Here is a 25,515-nt window from a genome sequence, read left to right as displayed (position 1 = left end):
GTACGTTTATGCACTAAGTGTTGACAGCCACAGAAGAGAAAAACATTGTTGCGTCACGACGAAGATTCAGGCCTGCCGACAAGCGTTGGCCAGTTCAGATATCTGTACGCAGACTACTTCTCTCTCTATGATACCGTACTGCCAGTCAATAACCGATTTCCCCTCTTGTATCGTTAAGCAAACTTTCATGTATCGGTTGCCACATGTACAATTGAAGTAATCTGTTTTCGGCTCATCTGTAAAGCTTCTCATGTAGGAGTGCTGAGGTCCGATCACTAAGATGTGATCAAAGCAAGCTGTGGTCAAGGGTGTAGGACTATTTCACAATTTGATCCCACAGCCTCAAGCGTTGCAGTCTGTTACTGTTCGAACAACTGATAGACTTGAGGTCGTTAAGCACCATTGTCCTGACCAAGCGGTTAAGCTGATGCACTAGAAATCCATTGGATCCCCCGCTCCATGATTGAAATCTGCCACACCAGTTTACCACCTATGCTTTTAGCAGGCAGGCCAAATATCTTCATCTCTTAGGATGGCCTAGTGCAAGTCAACCTATTGATTGGCTGTATCATTAAGCAAAGCTTCGGGTATTGATAGTAGAGATGTACGGATCAGCATAAAAAGGGGATGTAGCTCAGTGGTAGAGCGCATGCTTCGAATGTATGCGGTCACGGGTTCAATCCCCGGCATCTCCAAATTGTAGTGTAGGTGATGCGATGATTATGAATGAATCCCATTTATAAGGTAGAAGTCAAAAATGATCCGATCACGAAACATTGCTGAATGTTACTGTGTAATGAATCTTTAAACAAAATGAGGTCACGCAATGCTTTACCTACCAAAAATGTTGCAGAATGCTAATGTTTGAACATGATAGAGAATTGAAATGTCGAAACTGTGTGGTTAAGGTGATGGACTAGAAATCCATCGGGGTCTCCCCGCGCAGGTTCAAATCCTGCTGTCAACTGTACAGGTTAATCAGTGTATGTTTAAGGGACTGTTTAAAGGATCAACAGAAATATGTCATGTTACTGCAGACCTCTTTCGTTGTCTTCCCAATCATTTGCTGAAGCATTTCTCCTGAACTGAGAGGGGTGCTGTGGCTGGGACTGTCATAGTGACTGTCTAGTTCACAGAAGGGGCAGTGTTCTAATCACATCAGTAAGTTGTATAATGTAAGTAACCTACTCAATTGGAATTCCTTTAGCCGCCAGTTCTGATAGCTTAACACATGATCGGGCCACGCTACATGAGACCTTTTTCATTGGTGTATCAAGTAAACAAAACATTAGGGGTACTGTGGCTTAGCTGGTGAAAGCGCCTGTCTTGTAAACTGGAGACCCTGGGTTCAACTCCCAGCAGTACCTACACTTTTTGCAACAGCATCATCTGGTGTAGATGTGATAAAAGTGTTTCTTGCAGTTGTAAACTTGCAATCCATCAATGCAATAGACTTTCCATCAATGACAGCGGCGGCAGGCAAGCCAAATTCTCTATAAAATGTATGATACCCTAGTGTCAACTGATGACCTATTTGTCCCTTCTATCGTTAAGCAAAGCTTCAGGAATCGGTTTTACAGATGTACAATTGAAGTAACACAGGGGACTTCTCTCAATGGCAAAGCGTATGCTTTTCATGTAGAAGGCCTGAGGTTCAATGCCTGCCATCTCCAAGATGTGATCAAAGCTAGCTTCAGTCAATTTGAAGACTACTTCAAAATTAGATCAAGCAAGGCTTAACCTACCCTAAGTGTTCCAGACTCTTCCTGTTCCAAGAAGCCACAGACTTGGGAATCAAAAAGTGTGTTGTCGTGGCCGAGTGGTTAAGGCGATGGACTAGAAATCCATTGGGGTCTCCCCGCGCAGGTTCGAATCCTGCCGACAACGGTTCTATCTGAATACGATCAATCATTCCCTTATTTAGCCAACACATACACATATTACGGTGAAACTGCATGAAATCAGTGCAAATATGTGAATCTAAGCATGTAGAAGGCGCCATATATAAAATCCGGCATTATCTGGACAGGCACTTAGCATTCGATGTTATTTGACAACATGTTCTCCAAATATAAAATGTTAATATTTAAAGGTCTGATACATCCGAAGACTAGTGTTGTCAGGTCCAAGTGCTGAATGCCATGGACGAGAAAACCCTTGGTGTTTTCCGAAGCAGGTTTAAAATGTAAATTATTAGGCAGTAAGGGGATGTAGCTCAGTGGTAGAGCGCATGCTTTGCATGTATGAGGCCCCGGGTTCAATCCCCGGCATCTCCATTTTATTGCCCCAGAAAAGTCAGGTGTGTGCTATTTTAATCAAATGAGGTCACGTAATGCTTAACCTACCAAAGATGTTGCCGATTGCTAATGTTCGAAACAAGTGAGAGAATTGAAACTGTGTTGTCGTCAACGATACAGGTTAATCAGTGCGTGCGATTTCAAATGCGCACGCTTTTGTGCGCTCAAAAGCTAGTGTGCGCTCAAAAGCTAGTGCCGGTCAACACATTGATATGAGTACGGTACGTTTATGCACTAAGTGTTGACAGCCACAGAAGAGAAAAACATTGTTGCGTCACGACGAAGATTCAGGCCTGCCGACAAGCGTTGGCCAGTTCAGATATCTGTACGCAGACTACTTCTCTCTCTATGATACCGTACTGCCAGTCAATAACCGATTTCCCCTCTTGTATCGTTAAGCAAACTTTCATGTATCGGTTGCCACATGTACAATTGAAGTAATCTGTTTTCGGCTCATCTGTAAAGCTTCTCATGTAGGAGTGCTGAGGTCCGATCACTAAGATGTGATCAAAGCAAGCTGTGGTCAAGGGTGTAGGACTATTTCACAATTTGATCCCACAGCCTCAAGCGTTGCAGTCTGTTACTGTTCGAACAACTGATAGACTTGAGGTCGTTAAGCACCATTGTCCTGACCAAGCGGTTAAGCTGATGCACTAGAAATCCATTGGATCCCCCGCTCCATGATTGAAATCTGCCACACCAGTTTACCACCTATGCTTTTAGCAGGCAGGCCAAATATCTTCATCTCTTAGGATGGCCTAGTGCAAGTCAACCTATTGATTGGCTGTATCATTAAGCAAAGCTTCGGGTATTGATAGTAGAGATGTACGGATCATCACAAAAAGGGGATGTAGCTCAGTGGTAGAGTGCATGCTTCGCATGTATGCGGTCCCGGGTTCAATCCCCGGCATCTCCAAATTGTAGTGTAGGTGATGCGATGATTATGAATGAATCCCATTTATAAGGTAGAAGTCAAAAATGATCCGATCACGAAACATTGCTGAATGTTACTGTGTAATGAATCATTAAACAAAATGAGGTCACGCAATGCTTTACCTACCAAAAATGTTGCAGAATGCTAATGTTTGAACATAATAGAGAATTGAAATGTCGAAACTGTGTGGTTAAGGTGATGGAGTAGAAATCCATTGGGGTCTCCCCGCACAGGTTCGAATCCTGCTGTCAACTGTACAGGTTAATCAGTGTATGTTTAAGGGACTGTTTAAAGGATCAACAGAAATATGTCATGTTACTGCAGACCTCTTTCGTTGTCTTCCCAATCATTTGCTGAAGCATTTCTCCTGAACTGAGAGGGGTGCTGTGGCTGGGACTGTCATAGTGACTGTCTAGTTCACAGAAGGGGCAGTGTTCTAATCACATCAGTAAATTGTATAATGTAAGTAACCTACTCAATTGGAATTCCTTTAGCCGCCAGTTCTGATAGCTTAAAGGAGCATTTCACCGGTGGAGGCATGAATATGTATTGCAATTGGGTCCTATATGTAGTCGAATAATAAAATAAAATTCTACTTTGGTGCAGTCTTGACCGAGAAAAGGCAGAAAGTGACTTTTTGGCGCTTGTGGATTGAAGACAACAACTCCCACCATGCACAGCTTCGCTGGCGGCCACTCCCGCTGATCATCTCCGCCTATCGGACACCTCCTTGTTCCATCTACTAATGGAACAAATCAGCGTGGAGCTTGAACCGACGTCACTAGAGTAGTGACGCTTGCACAGAAGCATACGGCCGACATCTTCCTTTATTCTGGGTGGAAATAGTAACATAGTTACGTAATTAAATGCGTTTATGTAAACATTTTTAGCGAGAAATGTGCATTTTAATTTCATAATGTTCGCTCGTTGAATGTGAAGGATGTTTGGTTTGATAGTTATGACGAAGAGGGAACGCTCCATTCACTTGCATGGACAGCGTCTCTGGTTGCTAAGCAACCTCAACGTCTTGGCGGACTATCTGCTGATCAACACTACGAATGCTGGAAACACACCAGACACACCATGTGAAGTTATTTAACCCGATTATTGTTATTTATATCCGACATTATTTAATCTAACCCGATCTAAACTCTATCATGCACCCAAACAAGGCGGCATTTGGGTTTCCTACCTCGGACTCCTAAATCCAGCGCAGCCACAGGCGCGTTGTCGCGTTGAACCATTTTTGTGACACACAATGATCAAGCTTCAAGTTAAGCACGTTACACGCGTTTGGTGTGGCCGTAGCCCGTGTCCACCAAAAGCGTCTTTTTATGCGGTTTCACCCAAAAAATCGGCTTCGTGTGGACGGGGCCAAGAAGGCGAACACACGTCACCAAGACGGGGAGACAGCGCCAGGCGACTTACGCCACTATCTGCCAATGGATCGTGGATGCCTGGGCTGATATAACAGTCTCAACTGTGGTCTAAGCTTTCACGAAGGCAGGAATAATCACTGAACTGCCAGTCAACAGCAGCGACACTGACTCGGATAATGACGAGAGGGATCCGGGCATGTTGGATGCCGTACTCGCCCAACTGTTTAATTCGGACACACAAGAATTCGAGGGATTCGTAGACGGGGAATGAACTGAAAAAGTGAGCTTATTGTTGAGAGATATTGATATTGATGAGATATTGTTAATATGCACATTAACGTTTGAACATCGTTACCATGGGAGTGACCGGAGTTGTCAGAACGCTTAATAAAGTTTGACTTTATCTGACTGTTTTGTTGACATTCCCTTTAGCACAGCTCGGTCTGGTCGATGCATAACGCAACCCCAGTCAAACGTTTGACTGCAGTATCTTCTATTCTATGCGCCTTATAATCCGGTGCGCCCTATACATGAAAACAGTTCTAAAATAGGCCATTCATTGAAGGTGCGCTTGATAATCCGGTGTGCCGTATAGTGCGGAAAATACGGCAGCCCTCGTCTATTTCTTTCGAAATGGTGAACTTTTGCATGGAGCCATCTTCTATGTCAGATCGAGTACCCTCCGCCAATGTAGGCCTACTTCAGTTTGCAGCCTCTGTTATCTTAGCTTCAGACGCTGTGGATGTTAGTTTCTGCTGGTGAAGTCCCACCCACTGGCACTGCTCTAATAGGTCTGTAGCGTCAGTGGGTCCCACCCCCTAGAGGGGGGTGGGACTAGTGGTTGTAGTCGTACGAGAATAATCCCCTCTTACACTTCCTATTTTCTTGTACGCAAAAATCGTCATATTGCGTCATAAAAAACAGGAAGTGTTGGAGATCGATACGGATCTCTCCAGTCTCTCCAGAAAATAAGGAAATGATGCTAGACCATTCAAAAATATGCGGGGGGTTCTAAAAATACAAAGCTTATGTGAAATGGGTGAAGTTGCCCTTAAACACATGATCGGGCCACGCTACATGAGACCTTTTTCATTGGTGTATCAAGTAAACAAAACATTAGGGGTACTGTGGCTTAGCTGGTGAAAGCGCCTGTCTTGTAAACTGGAGACCCTGGGTTCAACTCCCAGCAGTACCTACACTTTTTGCAACAGCATCATCTGGTGTAGATGTGATAAAAGTGTTTCTTGCAGTTGTAAACTTGCAATCCATCAATGCAATAGACTTTCCATCAATGACAGCGGCGGCAGGCAAGCCAAATTCTCTATAAAATGTATGATACCCTAGTGTCAACTGATGACCTATTTGTCCCTTCTATCGTTAAGCAAAGCTTCAGGAATCGGTTTTACAGATGTACAATTGAAGTAACACAGGGGACTTCTCTCCACGGCAAAGCGTATGCTTCTCATGTAGAAGGCCTGAGGTTCAATGCCTGCCGTCTCCAAGATGTGATCAAAGCTAGCTTCAGTCAATTTGAAGACTATTTCAAAATTAGATCAAGCAAGGCTTAACCTACCCTAAGTGTTCCAGACTCTTCCTGTTCCAAGAAGCCAGAGACTTGGAACTCTAAAAGTGTGTTGTCGTGGCCGAGTGGTTAAGGCGATGGACTAGAAATCCATTGGGGTCTCACCGCGCAGGTTCGAATCCTGCCGACAACGGTTCTATCTGAATACGATCAATCACTTCCCTTGTTTAGCCAACACATACTCATATTACGGTGAAACTGCATGAATCAGTGCAAATATGTTAATCTAAGCATGTAGAAGGCGCCATATTTAAAATCTGGCATTATCTGGAAAGGCACTTAGCATTCGATATTTTTGGACAACATGTTCTCCAAACATAAAATGTTAATATTTAAAGGTCTGATAGATCCGAAGACTAGTGTTGTCAGGTCCAGGTGCTGAATGCCACTGGACGAGAAAACCCTTGGTGTGTTCCGAAGCAGGCTTAAAATGAAAATTCTTGAGCTGAGGGGATGTAGCTCAGTGGTCGAGAGCATGCTATGCATGTATGAGGCCCCGGGTTCAATACCCGGCCTCCATTTGATTGCCCTAGAAAAGTCAGGTGAGTGCTATTTTAATCAAATGAGGTCACGTAATGCTTAACCTACCAAAGATGTTGCCGATTGCTAATGTTCGAAACAAGTGAGAGAATTGAAACTGTGTTGTCGTCAACGATACAGGTTAATCAGTGCGTGCGATTTCAAATGCGCACGCTTTTGTGCGCTTGTGCGCTCAAAAGCTAGTGTGCGCTCAAAAGCTAGTGCCGGTCAACACATTGATATGAGTACGGTACGTTTATGCACTAAGTGTTGACAGCCACAGAAGAGAAAAACATTGTTGCGTCACGACGAAGATTCAGGCCTGCCGACAAGCGTTGGCCAGTTCTGCTATCTGTACGCAGACTACTTCTCTAAGAAATGTATGATACCGTACTGCCAGTCGATAACCGATTTCCCCTCTTGTATCGTTAAGCAAACTTTCATGTATCGGTTGCCACATGTACAATTGAAGTAATCTGTTTTCGGCTCATCTGTAAAGCTTCTCATGTAGGAGTGCTGAGGTCCGATCACTAAGATGTGATCAAAGCAAGCTGTGGTCAAGGGTGTAGGACTATTTCACAATTTGATCCCACAGCCTCAAGCGTTGCAGTCTGTTACTGTTCGAACAACTGATAGACTTGAGGTCGATAAGCACCATTGTCCTGGCCAAGCGGTCAAGCTGATGCACTAGAAATCCATTGGATCCCCCGCTCCATGATTGAAATCTGCCACACCAGTTTACCACCTCTGCTTTTAGCAGGCAGGCCAAATATCTTCATCTCTTAGGATGGCCTAGTGCAAGTCAACCTATTGATTGGCTGTATCATTAAGCAAAGCTTCGGGTATTGATAGTAGAGATGTACTGATTATTATAAAAAGGGGATGTAGCTCAGTGGTAGAGCGAATGCTTCGCATGTATGAGGTCCCGGGTTCAATCCCCGGCATCTCCAAATTGTAGTGTAGGTGATGCGATGATTATGAATGAATCCCTATTATAAGGTAGAAGTCAAAAATGATCCGATCACGAAACATTGCTGAATGTTACTGTGTAATGAATCATTAAACAAAATGAGGTCACGCAATGCTTTACCTACCAAAAATGTTGCAGAATGCTAATGTTTGAACATAATAGAGAATTGAAATGTCGAAACTGTGTGGTTAAGGTGATGGAGTAGAAATCCATTGGGGTCTCCCCGCACAGGTTCGAATCCTGCTGTCAACTGTACAGGTTAATCAGTGTATGTTTAAGGGACTGTTTAAAGGATCAACAGAAATATGTCATGTTACTGCAGACCTCTTTCGTTGTCTTCCCAATCATTTGCTGAAGCATTTCTCCTGAACTGAGAGGGGTGCTGTGGCTGGGACTGTCATAGTGACTGTCTAGTTCACAGAAGGGGCAGTGTTCTAATCACATCAGTAAGTTGTATAATGTAAGTAACCTACTCAATTGGAATTCCTTTAGCCGCCAGTTCTGATAGCTTAACACATGATCGGGCCACGCTACATGAGACCTTTTTCATTGGTGTATCAAGTAAACAAAACATTAGGGGTACTGTGGCTTAGCTGGTGAAAGCGCCTGTCTTGTAAACTGGAGACCCTGGGTTCAACTCCCAGCAGTACCTACACTTTTTGCAACAGCATCATCTGGTGTAGATGTGATAAAAGTGTTTCTTGCAGTTGTAAACTTGCAATCCATCAATGCAATAGACTTTCCATCAATGACAGCGGCGGCAGGCAAGCCAAATTCTCTATAAAATGTATGATACCCTAGTGTCAACTGATGACCTATTTGTCCCTTCTATCGTTAAGCAAAGCTTCAGGAATCGGTTTTACAGATGTACAATTGAAGTAACACAGGGGACTTCTCTCAACGGCAAAGCGTATGCTTCTCATGTAGAAGGCCTGAGGTTCAATGCCTGCCGTCTCCAAGATGTGATCAAAGCTGGCTTCAGTCAATTTGAAGACTATTTCAAAATTAGATCAAGCAAGGCTTAACCTACCCTAAGTGTTCCAGACTCTTCCTGTTCCAAAAAGCCAGAGACTTGGAACTCTAAAAGTGTGTTGTCGTGGCCGAGTGGTTAAGGCGATGGACTAGAAATCCATTGGGGTCTCACCGCGCAGGTTCGAATCCTGCCGACAACGGTTCTATCTGAATACGATCAATCACTCCCTTGTTTAGCCAACACATACTCATATTACGGTGAAACTGCATGAATCAGTGCAAATATGTTAATCTAAGCATGTAGAAGGCGCCATATTTAAAATCTGGCATTATCTGGAAAGGCACTTAGTATTCGATATTTTTGGACAACATGTTCTCCAAACATAAAATGTTAATATTTAAAGGTCTGATAGATCCGAAGACTAGTGTTGTCAGGTCCAGGTGCTGAATGCCACGGACGAGAAAACCCTTGGTGTGTTCCGAAGCAGGCTTAAAATGAAAATTATTGAGCTGAGGGGATGTAGCTCAGTGGTCGAGAGCATGCTATGCATGTATGAGGCCCCGGGTTCAATACCCGGCCTCCATTTGATTGCCCTAGAAAAGTCAGGTGAGTGCTATTTTAATCAAATGAGGTCACGTAAGGCTTAACCTACCAAAGATGTTGCCGATTGCTAATGTTCGAAACAAGTGAGAGAATTGAAACTGTGTTGTCGTCAACGATACAGGTTAATCAGTGCATGCGATTTCAAATGCGCACGCTTTTGTGCGCTTGTGCGCTCAAAAGCTAGTGTGCGCTCAAAAGCTAGTGCCGGTCAACACATTGATATGAGTACGGTACGTTTATGCACTAAGTGTTGACAGCCACAGAAGAGAAAAACATTGTTGCGTCACGACGAAGATTCAGGCCTGCCGACAAGCGTTGGCCAGTTCTGCTATCTGTACGCAGACTACTTCTCTAAGAAATGTATGATACCGTACTGCCAGTCGATAACCGATTTCCCCTCTTGTATCGTTAAGCAAACTTTCATGTATCGGTTGCCACATGTACAATTGAAGTAATCTGTTTTCGGCTCATCTGTAAAGCTTCTCATGTAGGAGTGCTGAGGTCCGATCACTAAGATGTGATCAAAGCAAGCTGTGGTCAAGGGTGTAGGACTATTTCACAATTTGATCCCACAGCCTCAAGCGTTGCAGTCTGTTACTGTTCGAACAACTGATAGACTTGAGGTCGTTAAGCACCATTGTCCTGACCAAGCGGTTAAGCTGATGCACTAGAAATCCATTGGATCCCCCGCTCCATGATTGAAATCTGCCACACCAGTTTACCACCTATGCTTTTAGCAGGCAGGCCAAATATCTTCATCTCTTAGGATGGCCCAGTGCAAGTCAACCTATTGATTGGCTGTATCATTAAGCAAAGCTTCGGGTATTGATAGTAGAGATGTACGGATCATCACAAAAGGGGATGTAGCTCAGTGGTAGAGCGCATGCTTCGCATGTATGAGGTCCTGGGTTCAATCCCCGTCATCTCCAAATTGTAGTGTAGGTGATGCGATGATTATGATTGAATCCCTATTATAAGGTAGAAGTCAAAAATGATCCGATCACGAAACATTGCTGAATGTTACTGTGTAATGAATCATTAAACAAAATGAGGTCACGCAATGCTTTACCTACCAAAAATGTTGCAGAATGCTAATGTTTGAACATAATAGAGAATTGAAATGTCGAAACTGTGTGGTTAAGGTGATGGACTAGAAATCCATTGGGGTCTCCCCGCACAGGTTCGAATCCTGCTGTCAACTGTACAGGTTAATCAGTGTATGTTTAAGGGACTGTTTAAAGGATCAACAGAAATATGTCATGTTACTGCAGACCTCTTTCGTTGTCTTCCCAATCATTTGCTGAAGCATTTCTCCTGAACTGAGAGGGGTGCTGTGGCTGGGACTGTCATAGTGACTGTCTAGTTCACAGAAGGGGCAGTGTTCTAATCACATCAGTAAGTTGTATAATGTAAGTAACCTACTCAATTGGAATTCCTTTAGCCGCCAGTTCTGATAGCTTAACACAGGATCGGGCCACGCTACATGAGACCTTTTTCATTGGTGTATCAAGTAAACAAAACATTAGGGGTACTGTGGCTTAGCTGGTGAAAGCGCCTGTCTTGTAAACTGGAGACCCTGGGTTCAACTCCCAGCAGTACCTACACTTTTTGCAACAGCATCATCTGGTGTAGATGTGATAAAAGTGTTTCTTGCAGTTGTAAACTTGCAATCCATCAATGCAATAGACTTTCCATCAATGACAGCGGCGGCAGGCAAGCCAAATTCTCTATAAAATGTATGATACCCTAGTGTCAACTGATGACCTATTTGTCCCTTCTATCGTTAAGCAAAGCTTCAGGAATCGGTTTTACAGATGTACAATTGAAGTAACACAGGGGACTTCTCTCCACGGCAAAGCGTATGCTTCTCATGTAGAAGGCCTGAGGTTCAATGCCTGCCGTCTCCAAGATGTGATCAAAGCTGGCTTCAGTCAATTTGAAGACTATTTCAAAATTAGATCAAGCAAGGCTTAACCTACCCTAAGTGTTCCAGACTCTTCCTGTTCCAAAAAGCCAGAGACTTGGAACTCTAAAAGTGTGTTGTCGTGGCCGAGTGGTTAAGGCGATGGACTAGAAATCCATTGGGGTCTCACCGCGCAGGTTCGAATCCTGCCGACAACGGTTCTATCTGAATACGATCAATCACTCCCTTGTTTAGCCAACACATACTCATATTACGGTGAAACTGCATGAATCAGTGCAAATATGTTAATCTAAGCATGTAGAAGGCGCCATATTTAAAATCTGGCATTATCTGGAAAGGTACTTAGCATTCGATATTTTTGGACAACATGTTCTCCAAACATAAAATGTTAATATTTAAAGGTCTGATAGATCCGAAGACTAGTGTTGTCAGGTCCAGGTGCTGAATGCCACGGACGAGAAAACCCTTGGTGTGTTCCGAAGCAGGCTTAAAATGAAAATTCTTGAGCTGAGGGGATGTAGCTCAGTGGTCGAGAGCATGCTATGCATGTATGAGGCCCCGGGTTCAATACCCGGCCTCCATTTGATTGCCCTAGAAAAGTCAGGTGAGTGCTATTTTAATCAAATGAGGTCACGTAAGGCTTAACCTACCAAAGATGTTGCCGATTGCTAATGTTCGAAACAAGTGAGAGAATTGAAACTGTGTTGTCGTCAACGATACAGGTTAATCAGTGCGTGCGATTTCAAATGCGCACGCTTTTGTGCGCTTGTGCGCTCAAAAGCTAGTGTGCGCTCAAAAGCTAGTGCCGGTCAACACATTGATATGAGTACGGTACGTTTATGCACTAAGTGTTGACAGCCACAGAAGAGAAAAACATTGTTGCGTCACGACGAAGATTCAGGCCTGCCGACAAGCGTTGGCCAGTTCTGCTATCTGTACGCAGACTACTTCTCTAAGAAATGTATGATACCGTACTGCCAGTCGATAACCGATTTCCCCTCTTGTATCGTTAAGCAAACTTTCATGTATCGGTTGCCACATGTACAATTGAAGTAATCTGTTTTCGGCTCATCTGTAAAGCTTCTCATGTAGGAGTGCTGAGGTCCGATCACTAAGATGTGATCAAAGCAAGCTGTGGTCAAGGGTGTAGGACTATTTCACAATTTGATCCCACAGCCTCAAGCGTTGCAGTCTGTTACTGTTCGAACAACTGATAGACTTGAGGTCGATAAGCACCATTGTCCTGGCCAAGCGGTCAAGCTGATGCACTAGAAATCCATTGGATCCCCCGCTCCATGATTGAAATCTGCCACACCAGTTTACCACCTCTGCTTTTAGCAGGCAGGCCAAATATCTTCATCTCTTAGGATGGCCTAGTGCAAGTCAACCTATTGATTGGCTGTATCATTAAGCAAAGCTTCGGGTATTGATAGTAGAGATGTACTGATTATTATAAAAAGGGGATGTAGCTCAGTGGTAGAGCGCATGCTTCGCATGTATGAGGTCCCGGGTTCAATCCCCGGCATCTCCAAATTGTAGTGTAGGTGATGCGATGATTATGAATGAATCCCTATTATAAGGTAGAAGTCAAAAATGATCCGATCACGATACATTGCTGAATGTTACTGTGTAATGAATCATTAAACAAAATGAGGTCACGCAATGCTTTACCTACCAAAAATGTTGCAGAATGCTAATGTTTGAACATAATAGAGAATTGAAATGTCGAAACTGTGTGGTTAAGGTGATGGAGTAGAAATCCATTGGGGTCTCCCCGCACAGGTTCGAATCCTGCTGTCAACTGTACAGGTTAATCAGTGTATGTTTAAGGGACTGTTTAAAGGATCAACAGAAATATGTCATGTTACTGCAGACCTCTTTCGTTGTCTTCCCAATCATTTGCTGAAGCATTTCTCCTGAACTGAGAGGGGTGCTGTGGCTGGGACTGTCATAGTGACTGTCTAGTTCACAGAAGGGGCAGTGTTCTAATCACATCAGTAAGTTGTATAATGTAAGTAACCTACTCAATTGGAATTCCTTTAGCCGCCAGTTCTGATAGCTTAACACATGATCGGGCCACGCTACATGAGACCTTTTTCATTGGTGTATCAAGTAAACAAAACATTAGGGGTACTGTGGCTTAGCTGGTGAAAGCGCCTGTCTTGTAAACTGGAGACCCTGGGTTCAACTCCCAGCAGTACCTACACTTTTTGCAACAGCATCATCTGGTGTAGATGTGATAAAAGTGTTTCTTGCAGTTGTAAACTTGCAATCCATCAATGCAATAGACTTTCCATCAATGACAGCGGCGGCAGGCAAGCCAAATTCTCTATAAAATGTATGATACCCTAGTGTCAACTGATGACCTATTTGTCCCTTCTATCGTTAAGCAAAGCTTCAGGAATCGGTTTTACAGATGTACAATTGAAGTAACACAGGGGACTTCTCTCAACGGCAAAGCGTATGCTTCTCATGTAGAAGGCCTGAGGTTCAATGCCTGCCGTCTCCAAGATGTGATCAAAGCTGGCTTCAGTCAATTTGAAGACTATTTCAAAATTAGATCAAGCAAGGCTTAACCTACCCTAAGTGTTCCAGACTCTTCCTGTTCCAAAAAGCCAGAGACTTGGAACTCTAAAAGTGCGTTGTCGTGGCCGAGTGGTTAAGGCGATGGACTAGAAATCCATTGGGGTCTCCCCGCGCAGGTTCGAATCCTGCCGACAACGGTTCTATCTGAATACGATCAATCATTCCCTTATTTAGCCAACACATACTCATATTACGGTGAAACTGCATGAAATCAGTGCAAATATGTGAATCTAAGCATGTAGAAGGCGCCATATATAAAATCCGGCATTATCTGGACAGGCACTTAGAATTTGATGTTATTTGACAACATGTTCTCCAAATATAAAATGTTAATATTTAAAGGTCTGATACATCCGAAGACTAGTGTTGTCAGGTCCAAGTGCTGAATGCCATGGACGAGAAAACCCTTGGTGTTTTCCGAAGCAGGTTTAAAATGTAAATTATTAGGCAGTAAGGGGATGTAGCTCAGTGGTAGAGCGCATGCTTTGCATGTATGAGGCCCCGGGTTCAATCCCCGGCATCTCCATTTTATTGCCCTAGAAAAGTCAGGTGTGTGCTATTTTAATCAAATGAGGTCACGTAATGCTTAACCTACCAAAGATGTTGCCGATTGCTAATGTTCGAAACAAGTGAGAGAATTGAAACTGTGTTGTCGTCAACGATACAGGTTAATCAGTGCGTGCGATTTCAAATGCGCACGCTTTTGTGCGCTCAAAAGCTAGTGTGCGCTCAAAAGCTAGTGCCGGTCAACACATTGATATGAGTACGGTACGTTTATGCACTAAGTGTTGACAGCCACAGAAGAGAAAAACATTGTTGCGTCACGACGAAGATTCAGGCCTGCCGACAAGCGTTGGCCAGTTCAGATATCTGTACGCAGACTACTTCTCTCTCTATGATACCGTACTGCCAGTCAATAACCGATTTCCCCTCTTGTATCGTTAAGCAAACTTTCATGTATCGGTTGCCACATGTACAATTGAAGTAATCTGTTTTCGGCTCATCTGTAAAGCTTCTCATGTAGGAGTGCTGAGGTCCGATCACTAAGATGTGATCAAAGCAAGCTGTGGTCAAGGGTGTAGGACTATTTCACAATTTGATCCCACAGCCTCAAGCGTTGCAGTCTGTTACTGTTCGAACAACCGATAGACTTGAGGTCGTTAAGCACCATTGTCCTGACCAAGCGGTTAAGCTGATGCACTAGAAATCCATTGGATCCCCCGCTCCATGATTGAAATCTGCCACACCAGTTTACCACCTATGCTTTTAGCAGGCAGGCCAAATATCTCCATCTCTTAGGATGGCCTAGTGCAAGTCAACCTATTGATTGGCTGTATCATTAAGCAAAGCTTCGGGTATTGATAGTAGAGATGTACTGATTAATACAAAAAGGGGATGTAGCTCAGTGGTAGAGCGCATGCTTCGCATGTATGAGGTCCCGGGTTCAATCCCTGGCATCTCCAAATTGTAGAGTAGGTGATGCGATGTTTATGAATGAATCCCTTTTATAAGGTAGAAGTCAAAAATGATCCGATCACGAAACATTGCTGAATGTTACTGTGTAATGAATCTTTAAACAAAATGAGGTCACGCAATTCTTTACCTACCAAAAATGTTGCAGAATGCTAATGTTTGAACATGATAGAGAATTGAAATGTCGAAACTGTGTGGTTAAGGTGATGGACTAGAAATCCATCGGGGTCTCACCGCGGAGGTTCGAATCCTGCTGTCAACTGTACAGGTTAATCAGTGTATGTTTAAGGGACTGTTTAAAGGATCAACATAAATATGTCATAGTACTGCAGACCTCTTTCGTTGTCTTCCCAATCATTTGCTGAAGCATTTCTCCTGAACTGAGAGGGGTGCTGTGGCTGGGACTGTCATAGTGACTGTCTAGTTCACAGAAGAGGCAGTGTTCTAATCACATCAGTAAGTTGTATAATGTAAGTAACCTACTCAATTGGAATTTCTTTAGCTGCCAGTTCTGATAGCGATCGGATGAGACCTTTTTCATTGGTGTATCAAGTAAACAAAACATTAGGGGTACTGTGGCTTAGCTGGTGAAAGCGCCTGTCTTGTAAACTGGAGACCCTGGGTTCAACTCCCAGCAGTACCTACACTTTTTGCAACAGCATCATCTGGTGTAGATGTGATAAAAGTGTTTCTTGCAGTTGTAAACTTGCAATCCATCAATGCAATAGACTTTCCATCAATGACAACGGCGGCAGGCAAGCAAAATTCTCTATAAAATGTATGATACCCTAGTGTCAACTGATGACCTATTTGTCCCTTCTAAGTAAGACTACTTCAAAATTAGATCAAGCAAGGCTTAACCTACCCTAAGTGTTCCAGACTCTTCCTGTTCCAAAAAGCCACAGACTTGGGAATCTAAAATTGTGTTGTCGTGGCCGAGTGGTTAAGGCGATGGACTAGAAATCCATTGGGGTCTCCCCGCGCAGGTTCGAATCCTGCCGACAACGGTTCTATCTGAGTATGATCAATTATTCCCTTATTTAGCCAACACATACTCATATTACGGTGAAACTGCATGAAATCAGTGCAAATATGTGAATCTAAGCATGTAGAAGGTGCCATATATAAAATCCGGCATTATCTGGACAGGCACTTAGCATTCGATGTTATTTGACAACATGTTCTCCAAATATAAAATGTTAATATTTAAAGGTCTGATACATCCGAAGACTAGTGTTGTCAGGTCCAAGTGCTGAATGCCATGGACGAGAAAACTATGAGGGGCCGTCTGGGACAGAATTCATACTTGGTCTTACACACACTATTATACTCTCTCACATACACTATTATACTCTCTCACATACACTACTACTCTCTCTCACATACACTACTATACTCTCTTACATACACTACTATACTCTCTTACATACACTACTATACTCTCTTACATAAACTATACCCTCTCACATACACTACTATTCTCTCTCACATACACTACTATACTCTCTCACATACACGACTATACACTCTCATACTTACATGTAAAAGGAGTTTAATAGTTTGAATGAAACGGAAGTGAGTTTGAATGAAACGGAAGTGAGTTTGAATGAAACGGAAGTGAGTTTGAAATGTTCATAAGAGTCCGCAGAAATCGAATATCAATATTATTTTAGTGTAATTACATTGTGTATGCACAAGCCATCTTATACAAAGCAGCCGAAAAATAGAAAACCGAAACGCTACTATGTTTTTTTTCTGCGATTCAGGGTTTGAATTCTGCTATTGTCGTCTGATTCATTGAATCCGCTGTGTTTGCCAGGGTCTCAGGGTCTTCCGACTCTGGGGAAGAGCCTGCTAGTTTACGCACACCCCTTGCGCATTTGTTTTCTCAACCACACGTGAGACGTTGTTTGACATGCTGGATATCGTCAGAAAGGTATTTTCATTGGCTATTAGGATATCTAAGGCCCGTCCCCGACCCTTGCTGTCTACTGGTGTAGCTGTCAATCAAAGTATACACGCACCGTTTTGATAGTGATCGCCTCATTGGCTTGTAAGGCTTGTAAACAAGGAAGCATTGGTCTTACAGATATGTGGGAGGGCTCTATGTCACCGTGAGACCCTGGCAAACACAGCGGATTCAATGAATCAGACGACAATAGCAGAATTCTAACCCTGAATCGCAGTTTTCTAAAAAAAAACAACATAATAGCGTTTCGGTTTTCTATTTTTCGGCTGCTTTGTATAAGATGGCTTGTGCATATACACAATGTAATTACACTAAAATAATATTGATATTCGATTTCTGCGGACTCTTATGAACATTTCAAACTCACTTCCGTTTCATTCAAACTCACTTCCGTTTCATTCAAACTCACTTCCGTTTCATTCAAACTTTCCCGTTTCATTCAAACTCACTTCCGTTTCATTCAAACGTTCCCGTTTCATTCAAACTCACTTCCGTTTCATTCAAACTCTCTTACACATACTACTATACTCTCTTACATACACTACTATACTCTCTTACATACACTACTATACTCTCTTACACATACTACTATACTCTCTTACACATACTACTATACTCTCTTACATACACTACTATACTCTCTTACATACACCACTATACTCTCTTACACACACTACTATACACTCTTACATACACTACTATACTCTCTTACATACACTATTATACCCTCTTACACATACTACTATACCCTCTTACATACACTACTATACTCTCTCACATGCACGACTATAAACTCTCATACTTACATGTAAAAGGAGTTTAATAGTTTGAATGAAACGGAAGTGAGTTTGAATGAAACGGAAGTGAGTTTGAATGAAACGGAAGTGAGTTTGAATGAAACGGAAGTGAGTTTGAAATGTTCATAAGAGTCCGCAGAAATCGAATATCAATATTATTTTAGTGTAATTACATTGTGTATATGCACAAGCCATCTTATACAAAGCAGTCGAAAAATAGAAAACCGAAACGCTATTATGTTGTTGTTTTTTAGAAAACTGCGATTCAGGGTTAGAATTCTGCTATTGTCGTCTGATTCATTGAATCCGCTGTGTTTGCCAGGGTCTCACGGTGACATAGAGCACTCCCACATGTCTGTAAGACCAATACTTCCTTGTTTACAAGCCTTACAAGCCAATGAGGCGATCACTATCAAAACGGTGCGTGTATACTTTGATTGACAGCTACACCAGCAGACAGCAAGGGTCGGGGACGGGCCTTAGATATCCTAATAGCCAATGAAAATACCTTTCTGACGATATCCAGCATGTCAAACAACGTCTCACGTGTGGTTGAGAAAACAAATGCGCAAGGGGTGTGCGTAAACTAGCAGGCTCTTCCCCAGAGTCGGAAGACCCTGAGACCCTGGCAAACACAGCGGATTCAATGAATCAGACGACAATAGCAGAATTCAAACCCTGAATCGCAGAAAAAAAACATAGTAGCGTTTCGGTTTTCTATTTTTCGGCTGCTTTGTATAAGATGGCTTGTGCATACACAATGTAATTACACTAAAATAATATTGATATTCGATTTCTGCGGACTCTTATGAACATTTCAAACTCACTTCCGTTTCATTCAAACTCACTTCCGTTTCATTCAAACTCACTTCCGTTTCATTCAAACTATTAAACTCCTTTTACATGTAAGTATGAGAGTGTATAGTCGTGTATGTGAGAGAGTATAGTAGTGTATGTGAGAGAGAATAGTAGTGTATGTGAGAGGGTATAGTAGTGTATGTAAGAGAGTATAGTAGTGTATGTAAGAGAGTATAGTAGTGTATGTGAGAGAGAGTAGTAGTGTATGTGAGAGAGTATAATAGTGTATGTGAGAGAGTATAATAGTGTATATGAGAGTGTATAATAGTGTGTGTAAGACCAAGTATGAATTCTGTCCCAGACGGCCCCTCATAGAAAACCCTTGGTGTTTTCCGAAGCAGGTTTAAAATGTAAATTATTAGGCAGTAAGGGGATGTAGCTCAGTGGTAGAGCGCATGCTTTGCATGTATGAGGCCCCGGGTTCAATCCCCGGCATCTCCATTTTATTGCCCTAGAAAAGTCAGGTGTGTGCTATTTTAATCAAATGAGGTCACGTAATGCTTAACCTACCAAAGATGTTGCCGATTGCTAATGTTCGAAACAAGTGAGAGAATTGAAACTGTGTTGTCGTCAACGATACAGGTTAATCAGTGCGTGCGATTGCAAATGCGCACGCTTTTGTGCGCTTGTGCGCTCAAAAGCTAGCGTGCGCTCAAAGGCTAGTGCCGGTCAACACATTGATATGAGTACGGTACGTTTATGCACTAAGTGTTGACAGCCACAGAAGAGAAAAACATTGTTGCGTCACGACGAAGATTCAGGCCTGCCGACAAGCGTTGGCCAGTTCTGCTATCTGTACGCAGACTACTTCTCTAAGAAATGTATGATACCGTACTGCCAGTCGATAACCGATTTCCCCTCTTGTATCGTTAAGCAAACTTTCATGTATCGGTTGCCACATGTACAATTGAAGTAATCTGTTTTCGGCTCATCTGTAAAGCTTCTCATGTAGGAGTGCTGAGGTCCGATCACTAAGATGTGATCAAAGCAAGCTGTGGTCAAGGGTGTAGGACTATTTCACAATTTGATCCCACAGCCTCAAGCGTTGCAGTCTGTTACTGTTCGAACAACTGATAGACTTGAGGTCGATAAGCACCATTGTCCTGGCCAAGCGGTTAAGCTGATGCACTAGAAATCCATTGGATCCCCCGCTCCATGATTGAAATCTGCCACACCAGTTTACCACCTCTGCTTTTAGCAGGCAGGCCAAATATCTTCATCTCTTAGGATGGCCTAGTGCAAGTCAACCTATTGATTGGCTGTATCATTAAGCAAAGCTTCGGGTATTGATAGTAGAGATGTATTGATTATTATAAAAAGGGGATGTAGCTCAGTGGTAGAGCGCATGCTTCGCATGTATGAGGTCCCGGGTTCAATCCCCGGCATCTCCAAATTGTAGTGTAGGTGATGCGATGATTATGATTGAATCCCTTTTATAAGGTAGAAGTCAAAAATGATCCGATCACGAAACATTGCTGAATGTTACTGTGTAATGAATCATTAAACAAAATGAGGTCACGCAATGCTTTACCTACCAAAAATGTTGCAGAATGCTAATGTTTGAACATAATAGAGAATTGAAATGTCGAAACTGTGTGGTTAAGGTGATGGACTAGAAATCCATTGGGGTCTCCCCGCGCAGGTTAGAATCCTGCTGTCAACTGTACAGGTTAATCAGTGTATGTTTAAGGGACTGTTTAAAGGATCAACTGAAATATGTCATGTTACTGCAGACCTCTTTCGTTGTCTTCCCAATCATTTGCTGAAGCATTTCTCCTGAACTGAGAGGGGTGCTGTGGCTGGGACTGTCATAGTGACTGTCTAGTTCACAGAAGAGGCAGTGTTCTAATCACATCAGTAAGTTGTATAATGTAAGTAACCTACTCAATTGGAATTCCTTAAGCCGCCAGTTCTGATAGCTTAACACATGATCGGGCCACGCTACATGAGACCTTTTTCATTGGTGTATCAAGTAAACAAAACAATAGGGGTACTGTGGCTTAGCTGGTGGAAGCGCCCGTCTTGTAAACTGCTGGGAGTTGAACCCGGGGAACCAAGTGTAGGTACCCTGGGTTCAACTCCCAGCAGTACCTACACTTTTTGCAACAGCATCATTTGGTGTAGATGTGATAAAAGTGTTTCTTGCAGTTGTAAACTTGCAATCCATCAATGCAATAGATATTCGATATTTTTTGACAACATGTTCTCCAAACATAAAATGTTAATATTTAAAGGTCTGATAGATCCGAAGACTAGTGTTGTCAGGTCCAGGTGCTGAATGCCACGGACGAGAAAACCCTTGGTGTGTTCCGAAGCAGGCTTAAAATGAAAATTCTTGAGCTGAGGGGATGTAGCTCAGTGGTCGAGAGCATGCTATGCATGTATGAGGCCCCGGGTTCAATACCCGGCCTCCATTTGATTGCCCTAGAAAAGTCAGGTGAGTGCTATTTTAATCAAATGAGGTCACGTAAGGCTTAACCTACCAAAGATGTTGCCGATTGCTAATGTTCGAAACAAGTGAGAGAATTGAAACTGTGTTGTCGTCAACGATACAGGTTAATCAGTGCGTGCGATTTCAAATGCGCACGCTTTTGTGCGCTTGTGCGCTCAAAAGCTAGTGTGCGCTCAAAAGCTAGTGCCGGTCAACACATTGATATGAGTACAGTACGTTTATGCACTAAGTGTTGACAGCCACAGAAGAGAAAAACATTGTTGCGTCACGACGAAGATTCAGGCCTGCCGACAAGCGTTGGCCAGTTCTGCTATCTGTACGCAGACTACTTCTCTAAGAAATGTATGATACCGTACTGCCAGTCGATAACCGATTTCCCCTCTTGTATCGTTAAGCAAACTTTCATGTATCGGTTGCCACATGTACAATTGAAGTAATCTGTTTTCGGCTCATCTGTAAAGCTTCTCATGTAGGAGTGCTGAGGTCCGATCACTAAGATGTGATCAAAGCAAGCTGTGGTCAAGGGTGTAGGACTATTTCACAATTTGATCCCACAGCCTCAAGCGTTGCAGTCTGTTACTGTTCGAACAACTGATAGACTTGAGGTCGATAAGCACCATTGTCCTGGCCAAGCGGTTAAGCTGATGCACTAGAAATCCATTGGATCCCCCGCTCCATGATTGAAATCTGCCACACCAGTTTACCACCTCTGCTTTTAGCAGGCAGGCCAAATATCTTCATCTCTTAGGATGGCCTAGTGCAAGTCAACCTATTGATTGGCTGTATCATTAAGCAAAGCTTCGGGTATTGATAGTAGAGATGTACTGATTAGTATAAAAAGGGGATGTAGCTCAGTGGTAGAGCGCATGCTTCGCATGTATGAGGTCCCGGGTTCAATCCCCGGCATCTCCAAATTGTAGTGTAGGTGATGCGATGATTATGAATGAATCCCTATTATAAGGTAGAAGTCAAAAATGATCCGATCACGAAACATTGCTGAATGTTACTGTGTAATGAATCATTAAACAAAATGAGGTCACGCAATGCTTTACCTACCAAAAATGTTGCAGAATGCTAATGTTTGAACATAATAGAGAATTGAAATGTCGAAACTGTGTGGTTAAGGTGATGGAGTAGAAATCCATTGGGGTCTCCCCGCACAGGTTCGAATCCTGCTGTCAACTGTACAGGTTAATCAGTGTATGTTTAAGGGACTGTTTAAAGGATCAACAGAAATATGTCATGTTACTGCAGACCTCTTTCGTTGTCTTCCCAATCATTTGCTGAAGCATTTCTCCTGAACTGAGAGGGGTGCTGTGGCTGGGACTGTCATAGTGACTGTCTAGTTCACAGAAGGGGCAGTGTTCTAATCACATCAGTAAGTTGTATAATGTAAGTAACCTACTCAATTGGAATTCCTTTAGCCGCCAGTTCTGATAGCTTAACACATGATCGGGCCACGCTACATGAGACCTTTTTCATTGGTGTATCAAGTAAACAAAACATTAGGGGTACTGTGGCTTAGCTGGTGAAAGCGCCTGTCTTGTAAACTGGAGACCCTGGGTTCAACTCCCAGCAGTACCTACACTTTTTGCAACAGCATCATCTGGTGTAGATGTGATAAAAGTGTTTCTTGCAGTTGTAAACTTGCAATCCATCAATGCAATAGACTTTCCATCAATGACAGCGGCGGCAGGCAAGCCAAATTCTCTATAAAATGTATGATACCCTAGTGTCAACTGATGACCTATTTGTCCCTTCTATCGTTAAGCAAAGCTTCAGGAATCGGTTTTACAGATGTACAATTGAAGTAACACAGGGGACTTCTCTCAATGGCAAAGCGTATGCTTCTCATGTAGAAGGCCTGAGGTTCAATGCCTGCCGTCTCCAAGATGTGATCAAAGCTAGCTTCAGTCAATTTGAAGACTACTTCAAAATTAGATCAAGCAAGGCTTAACCTACCCTAAGTGTTCCAGACTCTTCCTGTTCCAAGAAGCCACAGACTTGGGAATCTAAAAGTGTGTTGTCGTGGCCGAGTGGTTAAGGCGATGGACTAGAAATCCATTGGGGTCTCCCCGCCGAGGTTCGAATCCTGCCGACAACGGTTCTATCTGAATACGATCAATCATTCCCTTATTTAGCCAACACATACTCATATTACGGTGAAACTGCATGAAATCAGTGCAAATATGTGAATCTAAGCATGTAGAAGGCGCCATATATAAAATCCGGCATTATCTGGACAGGCACTTAGAATTTGATGTTATTTGACAACATGTTCTCCAAATATAAAATGTTAATATTTAAAGGTCTGATACATCCGAAGACTAGTGTTGTCAGGTCCAAGTGCTGAATGCCATGGACGAGAAAACCCTTGGTGTTTTCCGAAGCAGGTTTAAAATGTAAATTATTAGGCAGTAAGGGGATGTAGCTCAGTGGTAGAGCGCATGCTTTGCATGTATGAGGCCCCGGGTTCAATCCCCGGCATCTCCATTTTATTGCCCTAGAAAAGTCAGGTGTGTGCTATTTTAATCAAATGAGGTCACGTAATGCTTAACCTACCAAAGATGTTGCCGATTGCTAATGTTCGAAACAAGTGAGAGAATTGAAACTGTGTTGTCGTCAACGATACAGGTTAATCACTGCGTGCGATTTCAAATGCGCACGCTTTTGTGCGCTCAAAAGCTAGTGTGCGCTCAAAAGCTAGTGCCGGTCAACACATTGATATGAGTACGGTACGTTTATGCACTAAGTGTTGACAGCCACAGAAGAGAAAAACATTGTTGCGTCACGACGAAGATTCAGGCCTGCCGACAAGCGTTGGCCAGTTCAGATATCTGTACGCAGACTACTTCTCTCTCTATGATACCGTACTGCCAGTCAATAACCGATTTCCCCTCTTGTATCGTTAAGCAAACTTTCATGTATCGGTTGCCACATGTACAATTGAAGTAATCTGTTTTCGGCTCATCTGTAAAGCTTCTCATGTAGGAGTGCTGAGGTCCGATCACTAAGATGTGATCAAAGCAAGCTGTGGTCAAGGGTGTAGGACTATTTCACAATTTGATCCCACAGCCTCAAGCGTTGCAGTCTGTTACTGTTCGAACAACCGATAGACTTGAGGTCGTTAAGCACCATTGTCCTGACCAAGCGGTTAAGCTGATGCACTAGAAATCCATTGGATCCCCCGCTCCATGATTGAAATCTGCCACACCAGTTTACCACCTTTGCTTTTAGCAGGCAGGCCAAATATCTCCATCTCTTAGGATGGCCTAGTGCAAGTCAACCTATTGATTGGCTGTATCATTAAGCAAAGCTTCGGGTATTGATAGTAGAGATGTACTGATTAATACAAAAAGGGGTTGTAGCTCAGTGGTAGAGCGCATGCTTCGCATGTATGAGGTCCCGGGTTCAATCCCTGGCATCTCCAAATTGTAGAGTAGGTGATGCGATGTTTATGAATGAATCCCTTTTATAAGGTAGAAGTCAAAAATGATCCGATCACGAAACATTGCTGAATGTTACTGTGTAATGAATCTTTAAACAAAATGAGGTCACGCAATTCTTTACCTACCAAAAATGTTGCAGAATGCTAATGTTTGAACATGATAGAGAATTGAAATGTCGAAACTGTGTGGTTAAGGTGATGGACTAGAAATCCATCGGGGTCTCACCGCGGAGGTTCGAATCCTGCTGTCAACTGTACAGGTTAATCAGTGTATGTTTAAGGGACTGTTTAAAGGATCAACATAAATATGTCATAGTACTGCAGACCTCTTTCGTTGTCTTCCCAATCATTTGCTGAAGCATTTCTCCTGAACTGAGAGGGGTGCTGTGGCTGGGACTGTCATAGTGACTGTCTAGTTCACAGAAGAGGCAGTGTTCTAATCACATCAGTAAGTTGTATAATGTAAGTAACCTACTCAATTGGAATTTCTTTAGCTGCCAGTTCTGATAGCGATCGGATGAGACCTTTTTCATTGGTGTATCAAGTAAACAAAACATTAGGGGTACTGTGGCTTAGCTGGTGAAAGCGCCTGTCTTGTAAACTGGAGACCCTGGGTTCAACTCCCAGCAGTACCTACACTTTTTGCAACAGCATCATCTGGTGTAGATGTGATAAAAGTGTTTCTTGCAGTTGTAAACTTGCAATCCATCAATGCAATAGACTTTCCATCAATGACAACGGCGGCAGGCAA

At 42.9% G+C, this 25,515-nt stretch overlaps 28 non-coding genes across 28 annotated transcripts; all 28 read left to right on the top strand.

Moving 5' to 3' along the window:
• The first annotated feature begins 623 nt into the window (after positions 1 to 623).
• On the top strand, positions 624 to 695 carry trnas-cga (transfer RNA serine (anticodon CGA)). The gene has a single exon. It is a non-coding gene; the product is annotated as a tRNA-Ser (tRNA).
• A 598-nt stretch (positions 696 to 1,293) lies between these two features.
• On the top strand, positions 1,294 to 1,367 carry trnat-ugu (transfer RNA threonine (anticodon UGU)). The gene has a single exon. It is a non-coding gene; the product is annotated as a tRNA-Thr (tRNA).
• Positions 1,368 to 1,805: 438 nt separating this feature from the next.
• Positions 1,806 to 1,887, top strand: trnas-aga (transfer RNA serine (anticodon AGA)). Its single transcript has one exon. It is a non-coding gene; the product is annotated as a tRNA-Ser (tRNA).
• A 317-nt stretch (positions 1,888 to 2,204) lies between these two features.
• On the top strand, positions 2,205 to 2,276 carry trnaa-ugc (transfer RNA alanine (anticodon UGC)). The gene has a single exon. It is a non-coding gene; the product is annotated as a tRNA-Ala (tRNA).
• An 865-nt stretch (positions 2,277 to 3,141) lies between these two features.
• Positions 3,142 to 3,213, top strand: trnaa-cgc (transfer RNA alanine (anticodon CGC)). The gene has a single exon. It is a non-coding gene; the product is annotated as a tRNA-Ala (tRNA).
• A 2,518-nt stretch (positions 3,214 to 5,731) lies between these two features.
• trnat-ugu (transfer RNA threonine (anticodon UGU)) lies at positions 5,732 to 5,805 on the top strand. Its single transcript has one exon. It is a non-coding gene; the product is annotated as a tRNA-Thr (tRNA).
• A 438-nt stretch (positions 5,806 to 6,243) lies between these two features.
• Positions 6,244 to 6,325, top strand: trnas-aga (transfer RNA serine (anticodon AGA)). Its single transcript has one exon. It is a non-coding gene; the product is annotated as a tRNA-Ser (tRNA).
• Positions 6,326 to 7,589: 1,264 nt separating this feature from the next.
• Positions 7,590 to 7,661, top strand: trnaa-cgc (transfer RNA alanine (anticodon CGC)). Its single transcript has one exon. It is a non-coding gene; the product is annotated as a tRNA-Ala (tRNA).
• A 598-nt stretch (positions 7,662 to 8,259) lies between these two features.
• On the top strand, positions 8,260 to 8,333 carry trnat-ugu (transfer RNA threonine (anticodon UGU)). The gene has a single exon. It is a non-coding gene; the product is annotated as a tRNA-Thr (tRNA).
• A 438-nt stretch (positions 8,334 to 8,771) lies between these two features.
• On the top strand, positions 8,772 to 8,853 carry trnas-aga (transfer RNA serine (anticodon AGA)). The gene has a single exon. It is a non-coding gene; the product is annotated as a tRNA-Ser (tRNA).
• Positions 8,854 to 10,114: 1,261 nt separating this feature from the next.
• Positions 10,115 to 10,186, top strand: trnaa-cgc (transfer RNA alanine (anticodon CGC)). Its single transcript has one exon. It is a non-coding gene; the product is annotated as a tRNA-Ala (tRNA).
• A 598-nt stretch (positions 10,187 to 10,784) lies between these two features.
• Positions 10,785 to 10,858, top strand: trnat-ugu (transfer RNA threonine (anticodon UGU)). Its single transcript has one exon. It is a non-coding gene; the product is annotated as a tRNA-Thr (tRNA).
• A 438-nt stretch (positions 10,859 to 11,296) lies between these two features.
• Positions 11,297 to 11,378, top strand: trnas-aga (transfer RNA serine (anticodon AGA)). The gene has a single exon. It is a non-coding gene; the product is annotated as a tRNA-Ser (tRNA).
• Positions 11,379 to 12,640: 1,262 nt separating this feature from the next.
• On the top strand, positions 12,641 to 12,712 carry trnaa-cgc (transfer RNA alanine (anticodon CGC)). Its single transcript has one exon. It is a non-coding gene; the product is annotated as a tRNA-Ala (tRNA).
• Positions 12,713 to 13,310: 598 nt separating this feature from the next.
• Positions 13,311 to 13,384, top strand: trnat-ugu (transfer RNA threonine (anticodon UGU)). Its single transcript has one exon. It is a non-coding gene; the product is annotated as a tRNA-Thr (tRNA).
• A 438-nt stretch (positions 13,385 to 13,822) lies between these two features.
• Positions 13,823 to 13,904, top strand: trnas-aga (transfer RNA serine (anticodon AGA)). Its single transcript has one exon. It is a non-coding gene; the product is annotated as a tRNA-Ser (tRNA).
• Positions 13,905 to 14,221: 317 nt separating this feature from the next.
• On the top strand, positions 14,222 to 14,293 carry trnaa-ugc (transfer RNA alanine (anticodon UGC)). The gene has a single exon. It is a non-coding gene; the product is annotated as a tRNA-Ala (tRNA).
• Positions 14,294 to 15,158: 865 nt separating this feature from the next.
• trnaa-cgc (transfer RNA alanine (anticodon CGC)) lies at positions 15,159 to 15,230 on the top strand. Its single transcript has one exon. It is a non-coding gene; the product is annotated as a tRNA-Ala (tRNA).
• Positions 15,231 to 15,809: 579 nt separating this feature from the next.
• trnat-ugu (transfer RNA threonine (anticodon UGU)) lies at positions 15,810 to 15,883 on the top strand. The gene has a single exon. It is a non-coding gene; the product is annotated as a tRNA-Thr (tRNA).
• A 282-nt stretch (positions 15,884 to 16,165) lies between these two features.
• trnas-aga (transfer RNA serine (anticodon AGA)) lies at positions 16,166 to 16,247 on the top strand. The gene has a single exon. It is a non-coding gene; the product is annotated as a tRNA-Ser (tRNA).
• A 2,986-nt stretch (positions 16,248 to 19,233) lies between these two features.
• Positions 19,234 to 19,305, top strand: trnaa-ugc (transfer RNA alanine (anticodon UGC)). Its single transcript has one exon. It is a non-coding gene; the product is annotated as a tRNA-Ala (tRNA).
• Positions 19,306 to 20,183: 878 nt separating this feature from the next.
• Positions 20,184 to 20,255, top strand: trnaa-cgc (transfer RNA alanine (anticodon CGC)). The gene has a single exon. It is a non-coding gene; the product is annotated as a tRNA-Ala (tRNA).
• A 1,901-nt stretch (positions 20,256 to 22,156) lies between these two features.
• On the top strand, positions 22,157 to 22,228 carry trnaa-cgc (transfer RNA alanine (anticodon CGC)). The gene has a single exon. It is a non-coding gene; the product is annotated as a tRNA-Ala (tRNA).
• A 598-nt stretch (positions 22,229 to 22,826) lies between these two features.
• Positions 22,827 to 22,900, top strand: trnat-ugu (transfer RNA threonine (anticodon UGU)). Its single transcript has one exon. It is a non-coding gene; the product is annotated as a tRNA-Thr (tRNA).
• A 438-nt stretch (positions 22,901 to 23,338) lies between these two features.
• Positions 23,339 to 23,420, top strand: trnas-aga (transfer RNA serine (anticodon AGA)). The gene has a single exon. It is a non-coding gene; the product is annotated as a tRNA-Ser (tRNA).
• A 317-nt stretch (positions 23,421 to 23,737) lies between these two features.
• Positions 23,738 to 23,809, top strand: trnaa-ugc (transfer RNA alanine (anticodon UGC)). Its single transcript has one exon. It is a non-coding gene; the product is annotated as a tRNA-Ala (tRNA).
• An 865-nt stretch (positions 23,810 to 24,674) lies between these two features.
• On the top strand, positions 24,675 to 24,746 carry trnaa-cgc (transfer RNA alanine (anticodon CGC)). Its single transcript has one exon. It is a non-coding gene; the product is annotated as a tRNA-Ala (tRNA).
• Positions 24,747 to 25,325: 579 nt separating this feature from the next.
• trnat-ugu (transfer RNA threonine (anticodon UGU)) lies at positions 25,326 to 25,399 on the top strand. Its single transcript has one exon. It is a non-coding gene; the product is annotated as a tRNA-Thr (tRNA).
• The last annotated feature ends 116 nt before the right edge of the window (positions 25,400 to 25,515 follow it).

This window comes from Gadus morhua, chromosome 13, assembly GCF_902167405.1.
Source record: "Gadus morhua chromosome 13, gadMor3.0, whole genome shotgun sequence".
Lineage (NCBI taxonomy): Eukaryota > Metazoa > Chordata > Actinopteri > Gadiformes > Gadidae > Gadus > Gadus morhua.
This window is presented reverse-complemented; position numbering and strand designations above follow the sequence as displayed.